General features: G+C 37.5%; 1 protein-coding gene across 1 annotated transcript in view; it reads left to right on the top strand.

The window, feature by feature from the left end:
- Positions 1-7,199: 7,199 nt before the first annotated feature.
- Positions 7,200-26,685, top strand: part of LOC139524285 (uncharacterized) — a 66,858-nt gene continuing 47,372 nt past the window's right edge. The window contains exon 1 of the mRNA XM_071319023.1: positions 7,200-7,331. The gene's annotated coding sequence lies outside the window, so the exon portion shown is untranslated. The remainder of the gene's footprint in view (positions 7,332-26,685) is intronic.

The raw sequence follows: 26,685 nt of genomic DNA, 5'->3' as shown, positions 1-26,685 counted from the left end.
GACATCTTTAAGATAGACATTAACATTCGAAATAACCCGAGTAGAAGTATGAACCGAAAAGATCCGAAATCCGAGTGGAAGTATCGGAAACCAGTTCACATTGACTGAAAGTCTGTTCAATCGTAACTACTCAGCCATTCTCGCTATGCAATACAATTCTTCGTGCAACCAGAAAGGCCGAGTAGTTCCGATTGATAGTCTGTTATCACGGAACCGAAAAAGGTTTACCAAGTTTGTTTTCACTTTTATATTTTTACAATGATAATTTTGATAATTTTCTTTAAATTTTAAGAAGGGAAAATTCTGTAAACACTTAATTTCTATCGTTTTCTTTTATTAATTATTCAATATTCATTATATTTTTAGACCACGCATTTCTCTAATCTTTATTTTTTTGGCCCGTTATTCTCTAATCTTCATTTTAAGGGCATTATTATCTAATCATTTAACCCCATCCAAACCCTCATATATGTCGCGGACAGGATTCCATTATGATTGGATCCATATCAAAGTGACCTGATTTTAGTTGATGACAATCCCCCTATTATATGATGTGTATGCATACTTAGTTTGGAAAACCAAGGTTCAACGGTTCAAAAGATATGGACCGGACACAAACCAGACAAGGACGAATCAAACAATGTTTGAAAACTTGACGGCTCAAATGTCAATGCCAATGTCAAAATGAACTGATAAAGTTTATGAAGAACCACGTGCCATCCCATAATACATCTCTGAACTAAGTGTGTTTAACATCAGTTCTATAGTTCAAGGCAATGCATTTTATATTTGAAATCATTGGTTTTGGATGAACTGTATACATGTATAAGTTACCTGATTTAATTCGACACGGGCCGCAAACAAGTGGGGACTAACGGACGGACAGATTGAAAATGTGATTCATATATCCTCTTTAATTTTGCTTGTGGTTGTATTAAACATGTAAGATAGTGATTTCCGATCTTGACATGGTTTGTAGGCTGTTAACAAACAGGAGACTATTGTCACTGTTGATGTGACAAAGACGTCTACTTTTTACTATCTTTGTTGCGTTGTTTTCTCTCCCTTTTACTCGTCCAACTTACAAATATTTCATCATGTTTTTTTAAATTTCGCATGGCACACCATCAAATATAGTAAATATTAACACATTAAGGGCAAATATTTGTTATTATACGTCGTTTTTGTAGAAAGTACCGTTTTACCTATAGCAGAGTGAAAACGTCAAAATGACGTCAATTATCGCCAAACCATGAACGATAGGCAACTAAGAATCAGAGAGACGTTATCATAGTATCGTGTAAAGTAAAATTTGAATTAGCTATATTACTAGCTGCTTCAAATAAGACAATAATACTACAAAAGTGTTATTCTTTCAATTTTTTATGGATGACCTTTGACCCCAATTTAAAAAAAATGCACCATATTTCACTTTTACGACCGGGAAAAATGGAATCTACACATTTTTTCCTTTCGAATGATATATAGCTGTGTGTTAGATATATTTTTAGGTCTGAATGTCACTCGCCTAATAGATCTGATTTTATCAGAATAAGGCCAAAACACACACAAAGAAAATTCCTTCAGTATTGGAAACGAAATTCGATCCATGCATTTTAAAATCAAACCTATGAATTATATGCTCGCCGACCACAATATTTTTTTCATTAAATTGGGAATCAGATTTTTTTGTGTGGAAAAACCACAAACCCCTAACCCCTTTTCTCACCCTTTGAAGTTAAATAGTTGCCCCCAAAACATTAGGATATACTCGAACATGATGAGGTTCGCAAAGAAATAATTTCGATAAAACCAATAAAAGCTTATGATAAGCATAAAAATATAGCCGATTTATTTACGTCGACAAAATTGAAATACTATTTTATAGGTTAATTCCTGATGATGGTGGGCTTAGTAGTAAAACCATATATACAAAACTATATTTAAACTGTAAAATGACTTAAAAAGGTCACTTTTACAGTTCTATAACCTTCGCCTTCTAGTTGCTTGCCTTTAATTCCGGGGCACATGAAATCACCCCAAGTTTTTAAAGTTGTTCGTGTTACTTGGTCTTTAGTTTTCTATGTTGTGTCTTGTGGACTATTATTTGTGCAGTGGCGTAGCTAGGTTATTTTTATGTGTACGCCCGAAACTCGGTCTGAACCCTGAAGGCCCAAGCGGGTTCAGGCCAAAGAACCTATACTGGTAATGGATTACAGGGGCCGAAGCCCCTGGAAATATTTAAGAGTTGTCGAGAATGACATAACATTCCTGTCATTGAAAACTCATCAATTACAACATTCTTTGTATTCAAAATGGTTTACTTTTTATGTTTAATCTATCCATTGTGTTTATTTAGAATAAAATGACGGCCATTGGCTGTGGAGTAAACGTCCAAACCAGTTACTTTTAAAAAAATGATTAAATGGAGCCGTTGGGTAAAGCATTCGATAAACAAAACCACATTTTTATGTGCAAACTTCATAAATGAACATGAAATAATTAATTTTCTGAGTTGTTTAGGTGCAATTTTTAGAGGGTTCTCTATAGAACCCTGGTCTTCGCCTGGTATTTCTTCCCTCAGAAAGTATATGCATTTGTCACTCAATTACAGGATTTAAACATATATTTTCAATAGATATTTTTTCTTGGTCTGGAATACTAATTTCTGCACAAGTTTCATGACAAAATATGGAGGTATTTAAATTTATCAATGTAAATCAACTCATCATAGATACCAGGTTTGAAATGGTGTACTTGCGCCAGACGCGTGTTTCCTCTACAAAAGACACATGATCATCAATGGCGCTCGAAACAAACGTGACAAAATTTCTGATTTAAATTGCGTAAACAAGTCCGTCTATCAGTATAAAACTGAAAAATGAACGAAAAAAAAAATCTTCACGAAAGTTTAACAAAGTAATTGATGCGTAATAAATTTTAGCCTTAGACTGTAAATGCAAAAAGAAATTCTTTTTATTCATAAAATACGGGAAAACTCATCATATATAATGTCGCCGGTCATTATGCTCTGAATACTCCTTTGACCATAAACAGTTTTTGTCCAGCTACCATACAATTTTACGAAGGTTGGACAAGTTATTGATATCTTCAAACTTTATCCACATACTGAATTTACATGTACAAAGTTATAACATTGGCATCGCCGACGAAATTTTGGGATCGAAAAGTTTCGTTTCGCGACATAATTGTCATGGCTCGACAAAAATATGCAAACCACAAATCAAATCTTAGCACATAATGAATTACTTTAAAAGTATAAAAATCACGGTAGATTTAGACTTGACAGAAAATGAACAAATATATAATATGATACTAGTTTTCGTCACTTTTATTCAAAATTACAAGCCATTGAAGAAAGACTTCGAAGGTTGATGTAACCAATTCTTTTAATTTTGTTTAGATGATTTTTTTTTTTACCAAATTCAAGTGTACGCCAGGCCGTTTTGACGTAAACGTAGCTACGCGCAAGTTGTGTGTTTATCTTTTTTTTTGTTAGCCATGGCGTTTTCAGTTTATTTCCGATCTATGAGTTTGACTGTCCCTCTGGTATCTTTCACCCCTCTTTTTCAAGGCAACTTTTAGCATTTTTATCTACGCATTATCTCGATAGATCAATACTTGTGTAACGTGTAACCGGACGATCAATGGATCCGTATCTGAATAAATCAGGATTTTAAGTGTTCAGCTCAATTTTTCACCACAACCAGTTGTCCTATTCAAAACAATTAACACATCCTTAAATTGATTCACAACAAAAACTATATACACAGCACAATGCACATGAATTCAAATGCAAGGTGAAGTAACTCATTCACAATGCATAAACACACTGCCTTATTACAGAATATATACACACAATGTCACTTTGCAATCACTATGCAACATGTATCAGACCGATTTATTCACAATGTCACTAATATATAACTATGCAACATGCATACAGCCCTTTATTACACCATGTCACCAACAGATTACTTTGCAACATGCATCAACAAGTAAGTATCACATAAAACGTATGAACACAAAATCACATATATACAACTTCTATTTACAACGTCCACCAATATTTAATATCACCTTGTTAACCTGCAACTAATCACAATAACACAATGACACATTTACACATGCACAAATCCTTCAATTCACAAGGAATATACATATAAACACAGCTGAACTCACGCACTAACTATCTCCTTGAGTTCACACACAATGAATATTATCCAACTGGTAAGGTTTAACACAGTGCACTTTCACGAATACACTTCCACAATATTACAACTTGCAACACCAGCAAGTAAACACCTTGTATTCTCACTAGTACAAATCTATGAAGTATTCACACTTCCACATAGTACAACTTGCAACACCAGCAAGTATACACCTTGTATTCTCATTAATACAAATCACTTATATATATCAGATTCACTTTATACATTGTATCACAATCACTATTGCAACATCCACATATAAATCCGAACACTATTTATATATCCTTTGGAATCACTTAATTCACTCTACTTACCAGTTGGAATATTTAATCCTGATGTTATCACTTTGAACAACGGTCCACATAAAACTGACAAAGTTTCTCTGTCTTGAGCTGGCTTATATACTACCATATGGTACGGTCCATTATACGTGAAGGGGTGAAAATCAAGACTATACCAATTTTAGGGGTGTTTTTAGTAATAGATGGTGCTCCAACTATGGAAAAACTTGTATACATATAGAAGCACAATTAATAAGGAAAGACAACTGGAATTTCACATCGAAATAAATAAACTATGACCAATTTTTGTTACACTACCCACGCCTCAAAAATCATGCGTCCTCGCATGACTCCTTGAATACATCTGACATGCTGATAAAACATCTATCAAATTGGTAATTTTTCATACCCAAACTCTTACCATAGTGCAGTCACTATTTCCATTGGACATATCTTCTGACCACAACGTCAGGCTACCCTTTTGTCCATCAGGTCTTAACTGATGACATCACAAGGCACAACCCGTAGAAACAAAGTCTACATATGTCCTAATTCCTGTCAGCCATATCAAACATATTGAACTTTCTTCTTATGAACAAACACTATTCACAGTATATTTCTCCTTTTGTTCGAATACAACTTTTTAAAACTTCCCACTTCAAAATATCCGTTTCCAACATTAACATCTTTCCTATTAACGTCTGTAATTTTGAGCGTCACTGCCAAAGAATAAATTTAAAAGGTCCCTAACAAATTTTGCCTCTGCAGCGGCCCCAAGGAGCCTACTCTTAACGAAATCTGCAGGAGGGGTCTTTTACATGCACAGGGCGTGACATGTTCCTGTACATGGGGCCTCGGATTTAACGTCCCCATCCGACGGACTCACATTTAACTATGTACACTATATACACTACAAAACTAGAAAACTATCTATATACATATATACATTGATCCTTTACCCCAAAATGCTTCCTCTTTTCAGACTCACGACTACTGTCTTCCAAACACTACAGTATCTCTTATTAATTCAACACCATCTTAAATTCCTGAATCATTTTTCTTTTGTAAAGAATAAGAGGCTGAAATTGCATAAAACAGTGTCTAAAACAATTTTCCAATTTTTCAATTTCACTTGATAAAAGTCAAATTTCCAAATCAAACAGACTTTCTGCCATTTCAATTTCAACGGACAGTCTGACTTAATGTTACTTCTTACTTGACAAAAATTCACAATACTTTGACTACAAACACAATACACAAGTAACTTTGAAAAATTACAACTGGTCCAATCATACATTCATATAAGTATTTACAGTAACGAAATCAACACATGAAATCCCACCGCTTGCCACCAAATTTGTAACGTGTAACCGGACGATCAATGGATCCGTATCTGAATAAATCAGGATTTCAAGTGTTCAGCTCAATTTTTCACCACAACCAGTTGTCCTATTCAAAACAATTAACACATCCTTAAATTGATTAACAAAAACTATATACACAGCACAATGCACATGAATTCAAATGCAAGGTGAAGTAACTCATTCACAATGCATAAACACACTGCCTTATTACAGAATATATACACACAATGTCACTTTGCAATCACTATGCAACATGTATCAGACCGATTTATTCACAATGTCACTAATATATAACTATGCAACATGCATACAGCCCTTTATTACACCATGTCACCAACAGATTACTTTGCAACATGCATCAACAAGTAAGTATCACATAAAACGTATGAACACAAAATCACATATATACAACTTCTATTTACAACGTCCACCAATATTTAATATCACCTTGTTAACCTGCAACTAATCACAATAACACAATGACACATTTACACATGCACAAATCCTTCAATTCACAAGGAATATACATATAAACACAGCTGAACTCACGCACTAACTATCTCCTTGAGTTCACACACAATGAATATTATCCAACTGGTAAGGTTTAACACAGTGCACTTTCACGAATACAACTCCACAATATTACAACTTGCAACACCAGCAAGTAAACACCTTGTATTCTCACTAGTACAAATCTATGAAGTATTCACACTTCCACATAGTACAACTTGCAACACCAGCAAGTATACACCTTGTATTCTCATTAATACAAATCACTTATATATATCAGATTCACTTTATACATTGTATCACAATCACTATTGCAACATCCACATATAAATCCGAACACTATTTATATATCCTTTGGAATCACTTAATTCACTCTACTTACCAGTTGGAATATTTAATCCTGATGTTATCACTTCAACGGTCCACATAAAACTGACAAAGTTTCTCTGTCTTGAGCTGGCTTATATACTACCATATGGTACGGTCCATTATACGTGAAGGGGTGAAAATCAAGACTATACCAATTTTAGGGGTGTTTTTAGTAATAGATGGTGCTCCAACTATGGAAAAACTTGTATACATATAGAAGCACAATTAATAAGGAAAGACAACTGGAATTTCACATCGAAATAAATAAACTATGACCAATTTTTGTTACACATGATACGTTCGTGGGGAAAAATGATAAAAAAAATAATCTTCTTCAAAATAATAACTTCAAATATTATAACATGGTTAAGAAAATCAAAACGTTAAATAAACAATAATTGACGAGTGAAAATACATATAAAAAATGTCTTTACTTTGAAATATCAAGCAAATCAAACACACCTTTTTACCTGCATGCTTTCTAGTTACCGTAATGTAATCCCTTCATATCTGTCTTCCTGTATTCAGCTGTTGGAACCTGTGGATTGGTTGTGTCATTAGCTATATATTTATAGGTTTGTCTTTTCATTTTTGGTAGTTATATTTTCGATAATGACATTCTTTGAATACTTTTAATAAATAGTATATGTAACTATCATTGTATTTAAGGTTCATGTGGACCCTATGGCTAAAATGGCAGTATTTTCACCTCAAAATTCTCTCTGAGTACAGACAAACCTGTGCATCTGGAAAAGTTTTAAGGCATAGCATGCCCTAGATAAATAGAATTCAAATGCATTGTATGATTTAGAAAATGCATAACTTAACTGGATTTTGCCGTACACTTTTTTTCGTCTCTGCAGAAGATGATAAAATTAACAAACAGTTGAGTTTACCTTGATATGGTCCACTCAGGTACACAGTTTAAATAACCAATTATTGTTAGGTATCTATTGTCCATCTAATGTCCATGTCAAGCAATACAGCTCATTTCAATTATTACCTGTGGGGAAGTTCTCAAACCTGTTTCCCAACTTAGTTTATTTTGGCACCTTCTGGAGGAATGAAAAAAAGTGCACGGCAAAATCCTGGTAAGTTTTTATTTTTCTAAAACATAAAACATATTTGAAATTTATTTATCTAGGGCATGCTATGCCTGAAAGTTTTTACAGATGCGCTGGTTTGTCTGTACTCAGAGTAAATTTTGAGGTGAAAATACGGCCATTTTAGCCATCGGGTCCACATGAACCTTAAGGTTCATCATAACCTTTTAGCTAAAATGGCCGTATTTACACCCCAAATTTTACTCTGAGTACAGACTAACCTATACACCTGCAACAGTTTTAAGGGATGGCAGGAACTAGATATATAAATTTTAAATGCATTTTATGTTTCAGAAAATTATAAACTTTTCTAGATTTTGCTATCCATTTTTTTTCGTTCTTGCAGAAGGTGCAAAAATTAATTAAGTAGTGAAAACGATTGAGAAGCTCCCCTCATATAATCAATGTTGTGAGTAGTATTGATTTAAATGGACAATAGATGGACAATAGACACTTGTAAACAATAGGTGATTTAACAGGTTTAAACTGTGTAACTGAGTGGACCGTATCAAATGAAACTCTGGTGTTTGTTTTTTTTTGCTATCTTCTGCAGACTGGAAAAAAATGAACATCAAAATCCAGGTAAGTTTTTAATTTTCTGAAACGTAGACTTCATATAACTTTTATATATATAGTTCCTGCCATGCCTTAAAACTTTCCTGGATGTACCAGTTTGTCTGTACTCATAGTAAAAGTCTAAAAAATGGAAAAGCAGGCGGCATTGATAACATACCACCAGAAGCTATAAAAGTCTTGGATGATACATCTGTCCTTAGCCTGTTACAACCCCTAAATAAGATCTGGGATCTGATTACATACATATGCCCATATATGACACAAACAGTAAGCTTGATATTGCAAAAAAACATAGAAAATGATAGTGCAAATTTCAGGTTAAAGTTTTTGGTCAAGGTAGTTTTTGATAAAGTAGAAGTCCAATCAACTTGAAACTTAGTATACATGTTCCCTTTGATAAGATCATTCTAATTTTAATGCCAAATTAGAGAATTTATTCTAATTTCACGGTCCATTGAACATGGGAAATGATAGTGCGAGTGGGGCATCCGTGTACTTTGGACACATTGTTGTATTATTATAATTTGATGTCATATATTTAATTTGAATTTCACATGAGCAATATGATCGCACTGTGGCCTTTTTACATGTCTCTGCTTTAATGTACAATATCTTATATAACCATGCAGTCATTTGGAAGACGCACCTAGCGCTATTACACACAAGATACACACGAGGGCAAATGCAAATTCGTCAACACAATTATACACTATGTGTTAGTTGGCTCAGCTGACGTGTAAATAAAATACATTATAGTATGAGAGTTCGAAGACAAAGGACAAATTTTGTGGCGGATGACGCTATATATAGCTTTAGAATAAATCCAATCAGAGTCGATGGCTTCGATTATTTACACGTGCAAATTCTTTGAACAGCCTTTAATATTTCATGATACTGTTCGATACACTTTAATCGGCATTACTATTAATAGAAATGTACATAATTTATGCCTACAGTTTTCTCGTTTGATTGTTTAAAATGTTTTATAACATTTTTCTTTTGTGGTTTTTAATTACTCACTAATGCGGTATGGGCTCTGCTCATGGTTGAAGGCAGTACAATGCTTTATTGTTATTAATGCAGTATTGGCCCTGCTCATTATTGAAGGCAGTAAAGTGACTTATTGTTATTAATGCGGCACGGGCTCTGCTAATTGTTGAAGGCAGTAAAATGACTTATTGTTGTTAATGCGGTATGGGCCCTGCTCATTGCTAAAGGCAGTACAATGACTTATTGTTATTAATGCAGTATTGCTCCTACTCATTATTGAAGGCAGTTAAGTGACTTATTGTTCTTAATGCGGCATGGGCTCTGCTCATTGTTGAAGGCAGTAAAAAGACTCATTGTTGTTAATGCGGTATGGGCCCTGCTCATTGTTGAAGGCAATACAATGACTTATTGTTAATGATTTCTTTGCCTTTTGGTCTACTGTGAAGAGTTGTCTCATTGATTCATACCAATTCTTTTTTACATGAGTGAGTTACTCACTTACATGTATATATATATATATATATACATTCAATTTGCGTTTCTATTCTTGTTAGCTTCGCTTACTTTAATTTATTTCACTTTGCCTAGCTATTTCATTATGCATGTGTTATTGTTGTGTAATATGCTTATAATTTGATATCTGATTTTTGTATTAAATATCAAGTCAGTTGAACTTGAGAGAGCTACAGAGCTCATATTTACGTTGATGAAACATACATATCATGCCCGACCCTAAATTTTCTGACTTATGCAAATAGAGTTAATATAGTTTTACAAGCAAATATATTTATACAAGCAAAGCTGAGTTGATATTTTCAACCTCAACATATGATCTGCAGGCTCGTAGCCAGGAATTTCCAAAAGGGGGGGGGGGGTATTTTGACTCATGAACTCGACCTTTACAGTCACAATTTGAACAGAACGTTGACTTTAACAGTGCTTATTTGGTTTCAAGGGGGGGGGGGGGGGTTCGGGTATGATCTGTTGTTACTATTGGTATATGTTATTCAGATAGCTCTCTAAAGCTCATGACCAGGACTATTAGTTTACCAACAAGTCAACTTAGAGCAAACAAGGGAATTATGTGCACTTTTGACAAAATTATCAAATTACTTTATAAACTCACGAAGCAGCAGACAGAGCATGATACACAATATCCTCTTTACTTTGAAGTGTGATAATGTTATTGTATATATACATGTATTGTTTATAATATTTTTGATTGTCATCATCATCTAACACGGATATGTGAACATTAAGGATACCTTTGTTTTTACCATCACATTTTTTTTTACATGTATCACATGTCAGCACGAACTATGGGCTTTCCCACAACTTTTTTTTTTTAGAAACAAAACAAATATATGGTATGTACTTTTAAGGACTTTTACAGACAAACACGTATATTATCCAGATGGGAGACTTCATGAATTTTTAAATTAATTTCAATTACTCGTGATCTATCTCCTTCTATTAAAAGGAACATTTAGCATTCTTGTCTATATACAGAGCTGATTGACACTATCTTTTGAATTCTAGTCGGAATTAATCAACTATGCATCTATATACACCCACATGGAATTTCACTCTAGCACCTAGTTCTTTTAGGTCACAAAATATATTCGAGGTAAAACTATTCAAGTTTGAACTTTTAAAAAAGCTGCACAGACTGCTTAGCTGTATCCGAATTTTAAGTTTTACTAGGAATGCATGTGGCAGGTTGCCGACTTAGTACAGGAAGTGTGGTACGTTCTATTTGTATTGCTTGATACGAATAAATTATTTTTTAAAAGTGTACGTCATACACCCTTGTTTTTAAAATATTTTTCACGTTACTTGTTAAAAATAAAAATATATACAAATGTACTCGACTTCGAAGGGGTGCCTAGAATAGCATAAATTATTTATACAGGTAATGTATTTTCGTAAACTTTGTAGAGGATAATAAAATTGAGAATGGAAAACTAATATTAGTGCGTATTACAGATTAACAAAGCAATTTGGTATACCACTATCTTGCATTGTACTTTTGCAGTGACCAATCAGTCTAATTGTTATCCAAATCTCCGAATATGTACACACATGTTCAATTTTATTGATAAGGATGTTTATTTCTGAAGAAAACTTCCTGATTTATCGCATTATAAATATAAAAAATATTTTAACAAGTACCAAACATATGTGCTTCAAAATAAATTTGTTTAACTAAGCCGGTTAAGGCGAGATAACTCTTTAGTAAACATGGATAATTCATGAGCGGTTTATCAGTGGATGTATTACTGCTAAAATATTGCGTTTTTATGATGATTTAAATATATATAACATGAATAATACAACAAAAGTATGATATCGCCCAAAACAAATCTTGCTGAGGGGATATCATGGAAGGATAACAGCCCCATGATAACAAAGCTATTACAAAAGGAAAAATATGATTGTCCAAGATTCAAACGTATTGACAAAGACTAATGCCTTCTTAGATAGTTCACTTAAATGGACCTTTAGGTTGTGGAAAAGGGGGGGGGATTTTGATGAGTGTGTATAGACACACTCAAGTGGCAAGATTAAGGGGTTATGATCGTTTCCCGTAATTGTACGTCGGATCATATTAGGTTTTTACTTTCCTGCGGTACCGCAGGAAGTTCTGTTGAGACCATCTCATGTCTACCCTGAGTGGCCGGTTCTGAATTGGTACCAGTTCGAGCTTGACTGTTTTATGATACATAGTACGGCCTATGTATTCAGCGTGCATATAGAGTTTTATGATATAGAAACTGTTAATCTTTACTCCCCTGAAACCAGGGGTTGATGCGAATAAGACCCGACGTATGGGGATCATAACCCTCGTTCTCTTTAGGCTGAACCTTGAGGAACTTGAGCATCCATTGCTACCAATGGTGCACAGATTTGTCAGTTAAATCAATCATGTCGGCATTCTGTAATCATGTCAGACCTCGTCATTCTAAGTGAACTGTGGCCGTTATTTCCACATTAGTTATTTGTTTGTTATGTTTTTGCCTGAAACTTGATTCTTTGATTAAAATACAAATAAACAAAATAACACTTTGCCTGTTAAATGCCTTCTCAATGTCCCATTTTATTTTTGCAACAATTGCCAACTAGGTTAAATCCATTTTTTTACATCAGAAAATGCCTGTACCAATTCAGGAATATGACAGTCGTTTTCCATTCGTTTGATGTGTTTGAGCTGTTGATTTTGCCGTTTGATTAGGGACTTCTAAAGAAAAGTTTAATACTCCCTGTTAATACGTACTATTATATACAGTTTTTATTCTGACAACAGTACTGTGAGGGATTCTAAACGATCTTTTTCTATTCAAATACACGGCTCATCTGGTATGACCAACCAAGATTGGCGATTGAACTGGTTGGATCTACTGTTAACCAACTCTCTTTCGAGAGTAGAAAAATAACGCGAAATTTTAATAGCTTTGATCTTTCTTTATCTTACTACATCAAGTTTGAAAATCGCGAAATTAAATCACCGCGAAGTGGTCTAGAAAAGGCCCAACGAGAAATAAAGTACATGCGAAAATAAGTTGGTTTACAATATTTTAAAAGCGCGTTATAATACCAGAATATGTTATTTGATTTTCTCGGATTTACTTTAGAGGTTATATGTCTAAATGTAAAAATCACACCTTTTCCTTTTTAACCGGATTTTTGTGACAAAAATGTCGGTTATTGATTTGGGGATGTACGGCGGGCGGGCGGTCGGTCGGGCGGGCGGGAATCAAATGTTGTCCGTGCATTAACTCATGAACCGTTCAACCAAAGCTTTTAAAATTTTAATATGTTGTTACTGACAACTAAATGAAGGTCAAGTTCAATAATGGCGATTTTGACTTTTACCGTTCAGGAGTTATGGTTCTTGAAAGATTGAAAAATGGAGTTTACAGTCGTGTCCATGCATTTACACATGAACTGTTCTACCTAAGCTTCCCAAATTTTAATATGTTGTTACTGATGACAAAATGGAGGTCAAATTCAATAATGGCGATTTTGACTTTTACTGTTCAGGAGTTATGGTTCTTGAAAGATTGAAAAATGGAGTTTCCAGTCGTGTCCGTGCATTTACGCATGAACTGTTCTACCTAAGCTTCCCAAATTTTAATATGTTGTTACTGATGACAAAATGGAGGTCAAGTTCAATAATGACGATTTTGACTTTTACCGTTCAGGAGTTATGGTTCTTGAAAGATTGAAAAATGGTGTTTCCAGTCGTGTCCGTGCATTTTTTCATGAACCATTCAACCAAAGCTTTTGAAATTTTTATATGTTGTTACTGATGACAAAATGGAGGTCAAATTTGATATTGACGATTTTCACTTTCACCATTCATCAGTAATGGTTCTTGTGATATTGCCAGGACACAAATAAATATTAATAAATCCGGTTTGCTGTCGTTGTGACAGCCTCTTGTTTATATTAGACAATGTCCATTTTGGGGTCATTTTTTTGATAGATATTTGAAAAAAAAGTAACAATAATAGATCTGCAAACACATTATCATGCTCATCCTGTTAACTGTTCAAAATCTTAGCGTCACTAATTAAATTCCGATGGAACGCCGTTGCTGCCTTATGTGTACTTGTTTTTAGATACGCTTATACTTTTCAATATATGCACATAGTTTTTCTATATATGCACATACTTTTTCTCTATATGCACATAATTTACTTAATATGCACATAGTTTACTTTATATGCACATAGTTTTTCTATATATGCACATAGTTTTTCTATATATGCACATAGTTTTACTATATATGCACATAGTTTTTCTCTATACGCACATACTTGTTCTCTATATGCACATAGTTTACTTTATTGCACATAGTTTTTCTCTATATGCGCATAGTTTACTATGTATACACATCGTTTTCCGTGTGTATACTTTTCCCTTATTTTCTTGATAGTTCTTCAAGGATATACTTGTATTCAATATACTTTACTATTTGTTGAATGTCTGGAAGTACCTATCAGCCACGTTTGCCTATTCTCTAGGACCCAACACATCGTGTTTCTGCAGTACAGAATAGGACAAACTCTATAATATTCCGTGGCTCATATGAAGGGTGGGTGCTTCATCAGGGGTCCTGACCCAATCCTTCATATTGTACTAAGCTTTGACTACCGATCTAGTCAGTATTTCTTTTAAGTTCCGATGTCTACTATACGCCACCATTGGTGGTTTTGGAAATAGCTCCCTACATTTCGCATTGCGAACTAGTTATTTATAATGTTTTCGTAAAGCTTTATTTATATTTCCTAACGAGAAGTGATATTTAGTTACAAATACTAGTGGTATCTGCTTGTCAGATTCTTGTTTAAAGCGGAGTAATTCTGGTCGTTCGATATTGAGAGCCGATTCACAGTTACGAAGTATTTCAAGGTCCTTATATCCCCTTTGCTTAAGATGGCCTTTGAATTTACAAAGAGTATCTTTTAAATTTTGCGTGTTGCTGTTGTTTCGGTGGTGGCGAATAGCTTCCCCTTTTATAAATCCGGAGAAGACTGTTGGGTTATGCATAGACGTCCTATCTAAATATTGAAACGTATTTGTAGGTTTGGTGTAGCTCTTAATATCAAGGATACCGGTGTTCCTGAACCTCAACCCTTTATGTACGACTGTATCGAGAAAGATAATTTCTTCGTTTGAAATTTCAAACGTAAACTTTAATAAAGGGTGATGATCATTTGCTATTTTAAAAAAACTCCTCAACTTCTTCTCGTGATGAATGAGCTATTATAAACGCATCATCTCTATACCTTCCGTAAAATAAGATCTTATTTTTATACCAGGCTCAAGCTAGCAGCCACTCGCTAGCAGCCACTTCGCTAGCAGCCAGTTTTCAGATATGTCTAAAAACCCAAAAGTTGCATAAGATTCAAACGTACTAAAAAATGTGTTTATTAAGATATAATCACAAAATAATCTGTTTTAATATATGATTGAGCAGCCAAAGACACTATTCAATGTTTTTTTTTTAATTTACATGTTATTTCCTGTTCATTAATTTAGAGACAACAGTATTCGCTTTCCGTATACCAAACAGCGTGCTGCACGCATTGAATTTTTAACAGTGCTTGTAGAATCGTAAATAGCTATGAAATTATTTAAATGCATGCAAAATTGTTGTTACATGGTATCGACTTTTCCATTGGAAATTAATTTTGTGATATTGTAAGAAATAGCTTTCCACAGTCTCGGCATCCTGTCAAGTAGTTCCTAAAAAGTATCAATAGTTTTGCATTACAAGAATAGAAAATTGCACTCGTGCTTTGCTATTTTTTTTGTCAGACAAATTTGTTTTGACAAAAGATTCTACTTCTGAACAAGCGGAATTCGCTCACATTTGATTATACGAAAGGTTTATTTGTTGTACTTAATGTATGGTGTGCACGGAAAATATAAATTAGGAATTTATAAAAGAAACCTACCTTTGGACCTATGGTGAAGTTGTCCCACCTGGTCCATTTGGCCCATTGGACCTTAGACCATTACCTATCATTTGCACCTAGTGGGTAAAAAAGTATTGCCGTAGGGAATTTTTGACAGACTTTTGAAAATTTGGGGTAGGCATGTTAGACCCTTTAGACCTAAGTTCGGACCTATGGTGAAGACAAACTATGAGTTGTCCCACCTGGACCTTTTGGCCCATTGGACCCTAGCCCATTACCTACCATTTCCACCTAGTGGCTAAAAAAGTATTGCCGTAGGGAATTTTTTACACTCTTTTAAAAATTGGGGTAAGGCATTTTTTGAAATCTAACTTTGGACCCATGGTGAAGACAAACCATGAGTTGTCCCACCTGGGCCATTTGGCCCATTGGACCTTAGACCATTACCTATCATTTGCACCTAGTGGGTAAAAAAGTATTGCCGTAGGGAATTTTTGACAGACTTTTGAAAATTTGGGGTAGGCATGTTAGACCCTTTAGACCTAAGTTCGGACCTATGGTGAAGACAAACTATGAGTTGTCCCACCTGGACCTTTTGGCCCATTGGACCCTAGCCCATTACCTACCATTTCCACCTAGTGGCTAAAAAAGTATTGCCGTAGGGAATTTTTTACACTCTTTTAAAAATTGGGGTAAGGCATTTTTTGAAATCTAACTTTGGACCCATGGTGAAGACAAACCATGAGTTGTCCCACCTGGGCCATTTGGCCCATTGGACCTTAGACCATTACCTATCATTTGCACCTAGTGGGTAAAAAAGTATTGCCGTAGGGAATTTTTGACAGACTTTTGAAAATTTGGGGTAGGCATGTTAGACCCTTTAGACCTAAGTTCGGACCTATGGTGAAGACAAACTATGAGTTGTCCCACCTGGACCTTTTGGCCAATTTTTTACACTCTTTAAAAAATTGGGGTAAGGCATTTTTTGAAATCTAACTTTGGACCCATGGTGAAGACAAACCATGAGTTGTCCCACCTGGGCCATTTGGCCCATTGGACCTTAGACCATTACCTATCATTTGCACCTAGTGGGTAAAAAAGTATTGCCGTAGGGAATTTTTGACAGACTTTTGAAAATTTGGGGTAGGCATGTTAGACCCTTTAGACCTAAGTTCGGACCTATGGTGAAGACAAACTATGAGTTGTCCCACCTGGACCTTTTGGCCCATTGGACCCTAGCCCATTACCTACCATTTCCACCTAGTGGCTAAAAAAGTATTGCCGTAGGGAATTTTTTACACTCTTTTAAAAATTGGGGTAAGGCATTTTTTGAAATCTAACTTTGGACCCATGGTGAAGACAAACCATGAGTTGTCCCACCTGGGCCATTTGGCCCATTGGACCTTAGACCATTACCTATCATTTGCACCTAGTGGGTAAAAAAGTATTGCCGTAGGGAATTTTTGACAGACTTTTGAAAATTTGGGGTAGGCATGTTAGACCCTTTAGACCTAAGTTCGGACCTATGGTGAAGACAAACTATGAGTTGTCCCACCTGGACCTTTTGGCCCATTGGACCCTAGCCCATTACCTACCATTTCCACCTAGTGGCTAAAAAAGTATTGCCGTAGGGAATTTTTTACACTCTTTTAAAAATTGGGGTAAGGCATTTTTTGAAATCTAACTTTGGACCCATGGTGAAGACAAACCATGAGTTGTCGCACCTGGGCCATTTGGCCCATTGGACCTTAGACCATTACCTATCATTTGCACCTAGTGGCTAAAAAAGTATTGCCGTAGGGAATTTTTTACACTCTTTTAAAAATTGGGGTAAGGCATTTTTTGAAATCTAACTTTGGACCCATGGTGAAGACAAACCATGAGTTGTCCCACCTGGGCCATTTGGCCCATTGGACCTTAGACCATTACCTATCATTTGCACCTAGTGGGTAAAAAAGTATTGCCGTAGGGAATTTTTGACAGACTTTTGAAAATTTGGGGTAGGCATGTTAGACCCTTTAGACCTAAGTTCGGACCTATGGTGAAGACAAACTATGAGTTGTCCCACCTGGACCTTTTGGCCCATTGGACCCTAGCCCATTACCTACCATTTCCACCTAGTGGCTAAAAAAGTATTGCCGTAGGGAATTTTTTACACTCTTTTAAAAATTGGGGTAAGGCATTTTTTGAAATCTAACTTTGGACCCATGGTGAAGACAAACCATGAGTTGTCCCACCTGGGCCATTTGGCCCATTGGACCTTAGACCATTACCTATCATTTGCACCTAGTGGGTAAAAAAGTATTGCCGTAGGGAATTTTTGACAGACTTTTGAAAATTTGGGGTAGGCATGTTAGACCCTTTAGACCTAAGTTCGGACCTATGGTGAAGACAAACTATGAGTTGCCCCACCTGGACCTTTTGGCCCATTGGACCCTAGCCCATTACCTACCATTTCCACCTAGTGGCTAAAAAAGTATTGCCGTAGGGAATTTTTTACACTCTTTTAAAAATTGGGGTAAGGCATTTTTTGAAATCTAACTTTGGACCCATGGTGAAGACAAACCATGAGTTGTCCCACCTGGGCCATTTGGCCCATTGGACCTTAGACCATTACCTATCATTTGCACCTAGTGGGTAAAAAAGTATTGCCGTAGGGAATTTTTGACAGACTTTTGAAAATTTGGGGTAGGCATGTTAGACCCTTTAGACCTAAGTTCGGACCTATGGTGAAGACAAACTATGAGTTGTCCCACCTGGACCTTTTGGCCCATTGGACCCTAGCCCATTACCTACCATTTCCACCTAGTGGCTAAAAAAGTATTGCCGTAGGGAATTTTTTACACTCTTTTAAAAATTGGGGTAAGGCATTTTTTGAAATCTAACTTTGGACCCATGGTGAAGACAAACCATGAGTTGTACCACCTGGGCCATTTGGCCCATTGGACCTTAGACCATTACCTATCATTTGCACCTAGTGGGTAAAAAAGTATTGCCGTAGGGAATTTTTGACAGACTTTTGAAAATTTGGGGTAGGCATGTTAGACCCTTTAGACCTAAGTTCGGACCTATGGTGAAGACAAACTATGAGTTGTCCCACCTGGACCTTTTGGCCCATTGGACCCTAGCCCATTACCTACCATTTCCACCTAGTGGCTAAAAAAGTATTGCCGTAGGGAATTTTTTACACTCTTTTAAAAATTGGGGTAAGGCATTTTTTGAAATCTAACTTTGGACCCATGGTGAAGACAAACCATGAGTTTTCCCACCTGGTCCATTTGGCCCATTGGACCTTAGACCATTACCTATCATTTGCACCTAGTGGGTAAAAAAGTATTGCCGTAGGGAATTTTTGACAGACTTTTGAAAATTTGGGGTAGGCATGTTAGACCCTTTAGACCTAAGTTCGGACCTATGGTGAAGACAAACTATGAGTTGTCCCACCTGGACCTTTTGGCCCATTGGACCCTAGCCCATTACCTACCATTTCCACCTAGTGGCTAAAAAAGTATTGCCGTAGGGAATTTTTTACACTCTTTTAAAAATTGGGGTAAGGCATTTTTTGAAATCTAACTTTGGACCCATGGTGAAGACAAACCATGAGTTGTCCCACCTGGGCCATTTGGCCCATTGGACCTTAGACCATTACCTATCATTTGCACCTAGTGGGTAAAAAAGTATTGCCGTAGGGAATTTTTGACAGACTTTTGAAAATTTGGGGTAGGCATGTTAGACCCTTTAGACCTAAGTTCGGACCTATGGTGAAGACAAACTATGAGTTGTCCCACCTGGACCTTTTGGCCCATTGGACCCTAGCCCATTACCTACCATTTCCACTAGTGGCTAAAAAAGTATTGCCGTAGGGAATTTTTTACACTCTTTTAAAAATTGGGGTAAGGCATTTTTTGAAATCTAACTTTGGACCCATGGTGAAGACAAACCATGAGTTGTCCCACCTGGGCCATTTGGCCCATTGGACCTTAGACCATTACCTATCATTTGCACCTAGTGGGTAAAAAAGTATTGCCGTAGGGAATTTTTGACAGACTTTTGAAAATTTGGGGTAGGCATGTTAGACCCTTTAGACCTAAGTTCGGACCTATGGTGAAGACAAACTATGAGTTGTCCCACCTGGACCTTTTGGCCCATTGGACCCTAGCCCATTACCTACCATTTCCACCTAGTGGCTAAAAAAGTATTGCCGTAGGGAATTTTTTACACTCTTTTAAAAATTGGGGTAAGGCATTTTTTGAAATCTAACTTTGGACCCATGGTGAAGACAAACCATGAGTTGTCCCACCTGGGCCATTTGGCCCATTGGACCTTAGACCATTACCTATCATTTGCACCTAGTGGGTAAAAAAGTATTGCCGTAGGGAATTTTTGACAGACTTTTGAAAATTTGGGGTAGGCATGTTAGACCCTTTAGACCTAAGTTCGGACCTATGGTGAAGACAAACTATGAGTTGTCCCACCTGGACCTTTTGGCCCATTGGACCCTAGCCCATTACCTACCATTTCCACCTAGTGGCTAAAAAAGTATTGCCGTAGGGAATTTTTTACACTCTTTTAAAAATTGGGGCAAGGCATTTTTTGAAATCTAACTTTGGACCCATGGTGAAGACAAACCATGAGTTGTCCCACCTGGGCCATTTGGCCCATTGGACCTTAGACCATTACCTATCATTTGCACCTAGTGGGTAAAAAAGTATTGCCGTAGGGAATTTTTGACAGACTTTTGAAAATTTGGGGTAGGCATGTTAGACCCTTTAGACCTAAGTTCGGACCTATGGTGAAGACAAACTATGAGTTGTCCCACCTGGACCTTTTGGCCCATTGGACCCTAGCCCATTACCTACCATTTCCACCTAGTGGCTAAAAAAGTATTGCCGTAGGGAATTTTTTACACTCTTTTAAAAATTGGGGTAAGGCATTTTTTGAAATCTAACTTTGGACCCATGGTGAAGACAAACCATGAGTTGTCGCACCTGGGCCATTTGGCCCATTGGACCTTAGACCATTACCTATCATTTGCACCTAGTGGGTAAAAAAGTATTGCCGTAGGGAATTTTTGACAGACTTTTGAAAATTTGGGGTAGGCATGTTAGACCCTTTAGACCTAAGTTCGGACCTATGGTGAAGACAAACTATGAGTTGTCCCACCTGGACCTTTTGGCCCATTGGACCCTAGCCCATTACCTACCATTTCCACCTAGTGGCTAAAAAAGTATTGCCGTAGGGAATTTTTTACACTCTTTTAAAAATTGGGGTAAGGCATTTTTTGAAATCTAACTTTGGACCCATGGTGAAGACAAACCATGAGTTGTACCACCTGGGCCATTTGGCCCATTGGACCTTAGACCATTACCTATCATTTGCACCTAGTGGGTAAAAAAGTATTGCCGTAGGGAATTTTTGACAGACTTTTGAAAATTTGGGGTAGGCATGTTAGACCCTTTAGACCTAAGTTCGGACCTATGGTGAAGACAAACTATGAGTTGTCCCACCTGGACCTTTTGGCCCATTGGACCCTAGCCCATTACCTACCATTTCCACCTAGTGGCTAAAAAAGTATTGCCGTAGGGAATTTTTTACACTCTTTTAAAAATTGGGGTAAGGCATTTTTTGAAATCTAACTTTGGACCCATGGTGAAGACAAACCATGAGTTTTCCCACCTGGTCCATTTGGCCCATTGGACCTTAGACCATTACCTATCATTTGCACCTAGTGGGTAAAAAAGTATTGCCGTAGGGAATTTTTGACAGACTTTTGAAAATTTGGGGTAGGCATGTTAGACCCTTTAGACCTAAGTTCGGACCTATGGTGAAGACAAACTATGAGTTGTCCCACCTGGACCTTTTGGCCCATTGGACCCTAGCCCATTACCTACCATTTCCACCTAGTGGCTAAAAAAGTATTGCCGTAGGGAATTTTTTACACTCTTTTAAAAATTGGGGTAAGGCATTTTTTGAAATCTAACTTTGGACCCATGGTGAAGACAAACCATGAGTTGTCCCACCTGGGCCATTTGGCCCATTGGACCTTAGACCATTACCTATCATTTGCACCTAGTAGGTAAAAAAGTATTGCCGTAGGGAATTTTTGACAGACTTTTGAAAATTTGGGGTAGGCATGTTAGACCCTTTAGACCTAAGTTCGGACCTATGGTGAAGACAAACTATGAGTTGTCCCACCTGGACCTTTTGGCCCATTGGACCCTAGCCCATTACCTACCATTTCCACTAGTGGCTAAAAAAGTATTGCCGTAGGGAATTTTTTACACTCTTTTAAAAATTGGGGTAAGGCATTTTTTGAAATCTAACTTTGGACCCATGGTGAAGACAAACCATGAGTTGTCCCACCTGGGCCATTTGGCCCATTGGACCTTAGACCATTACCTATCATTTGCACCTAGTGGGTAAAAAAGTATTGCCGTAGGGAATTTTTGACAGACTTTTGAAAATTTGGGGTAGGCATGTTAGACCCTTTAGACCTAAGTTCGGACCTATGGTGAAGACAAACTATGAGTTGTCCCACCTGGACCTTTTGGCCCATTGGACCCTAGCCCATTACCTACCATTTCCACCTAGTGGCTAAAAAAGTATTGCCGTAGGGAATTTTTTACACTCTTTTAAAAATTGGGGTAAGGCATTTTTTGAAATCTAACTTTGGACCCATGGTGAAGACAAACCATGAGTTGTCCCACCTGGGCCATTTGGCCCATTGGACCTTAGACCATTACCTATCATTTGCACCTAGTGGGTAAAAAAGTATTGCCGTAGGGAATTTTTGACAGACTTTTGAAAATTTGGGGTAGGCATGTTAGACCCTTTAGACCTAAGTTCGGACCTATGGTGAAGACAAACTATGAGTTGTCCCACCTGGACCTTTTGGCCCATTGGACCCTAGCCCATTACCTACCATTTCCACCTAGTGGCTAAAAAAGTATTGCCGTAGGGAATTTTTTACACTCTTTTAAAAATTGGGGCAAGGCATTTTTTGAAATCTAACTTTGGACCCATGGTGAAGACAAACCATGAGTTGTCCCACCTGGGCCATTTGGCCCATTGGACCTTAGACCATTACCTATCATTTGCACCTAGTGGGTAAAAAAGTATTGCCGTAGGGAATTTTTGACAGACTTTTGAAAATTTGGGGTAGGCATGTTAGACCCTTTAGACCTAAGTTCGGACCTATGGTGAAGACAAACTATGAGTTGTCCCACCTGGACCTTTTGGCCCATTGGACCCTAGCCCATTACCTACCATTTCCACCTAGTGGCTAAAAAAGTATTGCCGTAGGGAATTTTTTACACTCTTTTAAAAATTGGGGTAAGGCATTTTTTGAAATCTAACTTTGGACCCATGGTGAAGACAAACCATGAGTTGTCGCACCTGGGCCATTTGGCCCATTGGACCTTAGACCATTACCTATCATTTGCACCTAGTGGGTAAAAAAGTATTGCCGTAGGGAATTTTTGACAGACTTTTGAAAATTTGGGGTAGGCATGTTAGACCCTTTAGACCTAAGTTCGGACCTATGGTGAAGACAAACTATGAGTTGTCCCACCTGGACCTTTTGGCCCATTGGACCCTAGCCCATTACCTACCATTTCCACCTAGTGGCTAAAAAAGTATTGCCGTAGGGAATTTGTTACACTCTTTTAAAAATTGGGGTAAGGCATTTTTTGAAATCTAACTTTGGACCCATGGTGAAGACAAACCATGAGTTGTCCCACCTGGGCCATTTGGCCCATTGGACCTTAGACCATTACCTATCATTTGCACCTAGTGGGTAAAAAAGTATTGCCGTAGGGAATTTTTGACAGACTTTTGAAAATTTGGGGTAGGCATGTTAGACCCTTTAGACCTAAGTTCGGACCTATGGTGAAGACAAACTATGAGTTGTCCCATCTGGACCTTTTGGCCCATTGGACCCTAGCCCATTACCTACCATTTCCACCTAGTGGCTAAAAAAAGTATTGCCGTAGGGAATTTTTTACACTCTTTTAAAAATTGGGGTAAGGCATTTTTTGAAATCTAACTTTGGACCCATGGTGAAGACAAACCATGAGTTGTCCCACCTGCTCCATTTGGCCCAATGGTCCTTAGACCATTACCTATTATTTGCACCTAGTGGGTAAAAAAAGAATTGCCGTAGGGAATTTTTGACAGACTTAAAAATTAAGGGCAGGCATATTAGACCCTTTAGACCCAAGTTCGAACCTATGGTGAAGTCAAACCATAAGTTGTCCCACCGGGGCCTTTTGACCCATTGGTTCCTAAACCATTACCTACTATTTCCATCTAGTGACTAAAAAAGTATTGCTGTAGGGAATGTTTTACACTCTTTTTAAAAATTGAGTTTAAGCATTTTTTTTTAAATGTAATTTTGGACCTTTGGTGAAGACAAACCGTGATTTGTCCCAGCTGGACTTTTTGGCCCAATGGACCCTAAACCATTACCTTCCATGTCCACCTAGTGTCTAAAAACGTATTGCCATAGGGAATTTTTGAAAGACTTTTAAAAATTAAGGGTTGGCATGTTAGACACTTTAGACCCAAGTTTGGACCTATGGTGAAGACAAACCACGACTTGTCCCACCTTGGCCTTTTGACCCGTTTGACCCTAGACCATTACTTACCATTTGAACCTAGTGGCTAAAAAAGTATTGCCGTAGGGAAATTTTTACACTCTTTAAAGAATTGAGATTAGGCATTTTTTTTTATCCGACTTTGGACCTATGTTGAAGACAAACCGTGAGTTGTCCCACTTGGGCATTTGGCCAATTTGACCTTAAATAATTACCTACCAATGTGCCGTTGTGGAAGAAAAGAAAAAAAGCCACATAATAAACACAAGTAAGTTTACGAATATGTCTGATCACAGAGAGAATAAGGCTCAGGAGGTAGAAATCTCTAGTTTGCCGGTACCCAGAATCTAAATCATCCATTAATTTATAGGGGCGTATCGAGGAGGGGGTGTCTTTGAAGGAGCTGGTAGCACCTAAGATCAGACCGGCTTCGTCGTTGAATTGCTGACCACGTGCACGCCTCAAGTAAAGTCCATCACCATAGGTGATCCGGGCGTTTGGGGGTTTGATGTAGAGATCGTTATCACTGGGATTCACTGTGCAAATAAACTCACCATAGATACCAGAATTAAAATATCTTAAAATTTCAAACGCATCCACCACGTTTGATGTACAATCCAGATCCCAATATCTTGTTGGCGGGTACTCCACCCAAAGCAATCAAGGCTCCAATACCCAAGGCAGGTAGAATGGTTTTAGCTACCATGTGAAGTGCCCTCATTGCCAACCCTCCCAACATGGGTAGGTATCCACCTACTTTTTGCATGTTTTCCTTTATCTGCGTGGTACTCAGCTCCAGATTCATACCACCAGTACATTTTTGGAGAAGCTTCGTAATCTTTTGATCCTGCCGAGAGGTGAGCCACATCTTGTGTTCGCATTGCAGGTTTGCATGGGACAAACGAACGGAGACTTGACAACCTTTCTTCGCAGCCCATTCTAGTTTATTAACTTGACCTTTTGTCAAGTTCAAACCATGTTCGTGATAAGTCATTTATTTATTCCCTTAGAAGATGAAAATGGATAGTGAGATGTTCGCCGCGGAGATTGATGGGGGTACCATCCTGATTGGTGAGATAAGTGCACATGCGATTGATGGTTTTCAGAGTCACTGGTAAGTACACCAGGTTTTTTTTGGGGTTCTTCATACCAGGATCGACACCGGGAAAGAAACTGTAGATGGTGGATTGCTGGTTTCTATTCACATAGCTCCCATAGATAATATCGCTGTTTGCCAGGATGCTGATGATGTTGATGATACTTACAATGTGTTCCCCTTCTGTATAGCCGTCTAAGACCCTATCGAAGGTGTAAATTTGCCGCTGTAATCCGAAGACGGTGTTGAGGCTATTTGTAAAGTTGAAATCTACTTTGTAGTGCCTGGCGAGAGTTAGTGTTGCTCTTAGGGTTGCCCGATTTGCATCGATAATGATCTTGGCTTTGTGTTTGTTGAGCTGTAGCGGTCGCTGGATTTCATCGGTGATGTCTTCAATACCATAGGAACCTGTGTGAATGTTGGGGATGGAGTAGTAGGTCTCCAGATTTACCAATGACTTCTCATAATCCTTTCCAATTTTTAGTGGATTGAAGCGGGTATGAATTTGGCTATGGTTCCCGGATACTATGAACGAGAACCACTGCTTTGGATCGGTGTTACTTACGAATTGCTGCAAAAGAATGTTGTTCGTTTATTCAGGCTTAAAACACGACGTTCATCTTCTGTCCGTCAGATTCGAAGTAAAGAACTCTGTCGGAGATTACAAGTGCAAATGCTTCGGTGTTGGCGGGAACATTGCGCTCGAATTTGGCTCGTATCTGGATGTCCACCGTGGATTCTTTTAGCCGCTTGGACTGATGACTTGCATAGATGACAAACAGCGGCAATAAGTCTGTGAAATCAGAGGTGTTGATGCCGCCGTTACTGAGGAGGGTGTCCATGTTGTAGAATTTCTTTCTGAAGTCTGCAGCCTCTTTGAACACTCTGGCAACCCTATTTTGGGTGAAACAGGCATTAAATTCGACGGCTGGGTAGCGTTCAGCGTTGAGAGTAACATGGATGTTCCGCAATCGACAGTGATCGCACACGGCGGCGTTATGGGTCTTATCCACATTTTCGTCGGTTTGGAAGGCAACGATGGTATATCTAGGCTTTTTGCGACCACATTTAGCAGATAAGCGCCAGTTGAATTGTGTGTTTTTGGGAACGGTGATAGAATCACACTGCCTCATGCGAAATCCACA

This window comes from Mytilus edulis, chromosome 5 (assembly GCF_963676685.1).
Source record: "Mytilus edulis chromosome 5, xbMytEdul2.2, whole genome shotgun sequence".
Taxonomy (NCBI): Eukaryota; Metazoa; Mollusca; class Bivalvia; order Mytilida; family Mytilidae; genus Mytilus; species Mytilus edulis.
The sequence above is the reverse complement of the archived record's forward strand: the minus strand, read 5'-3'. Positions and strand labels throughout refer to the sequence as shown.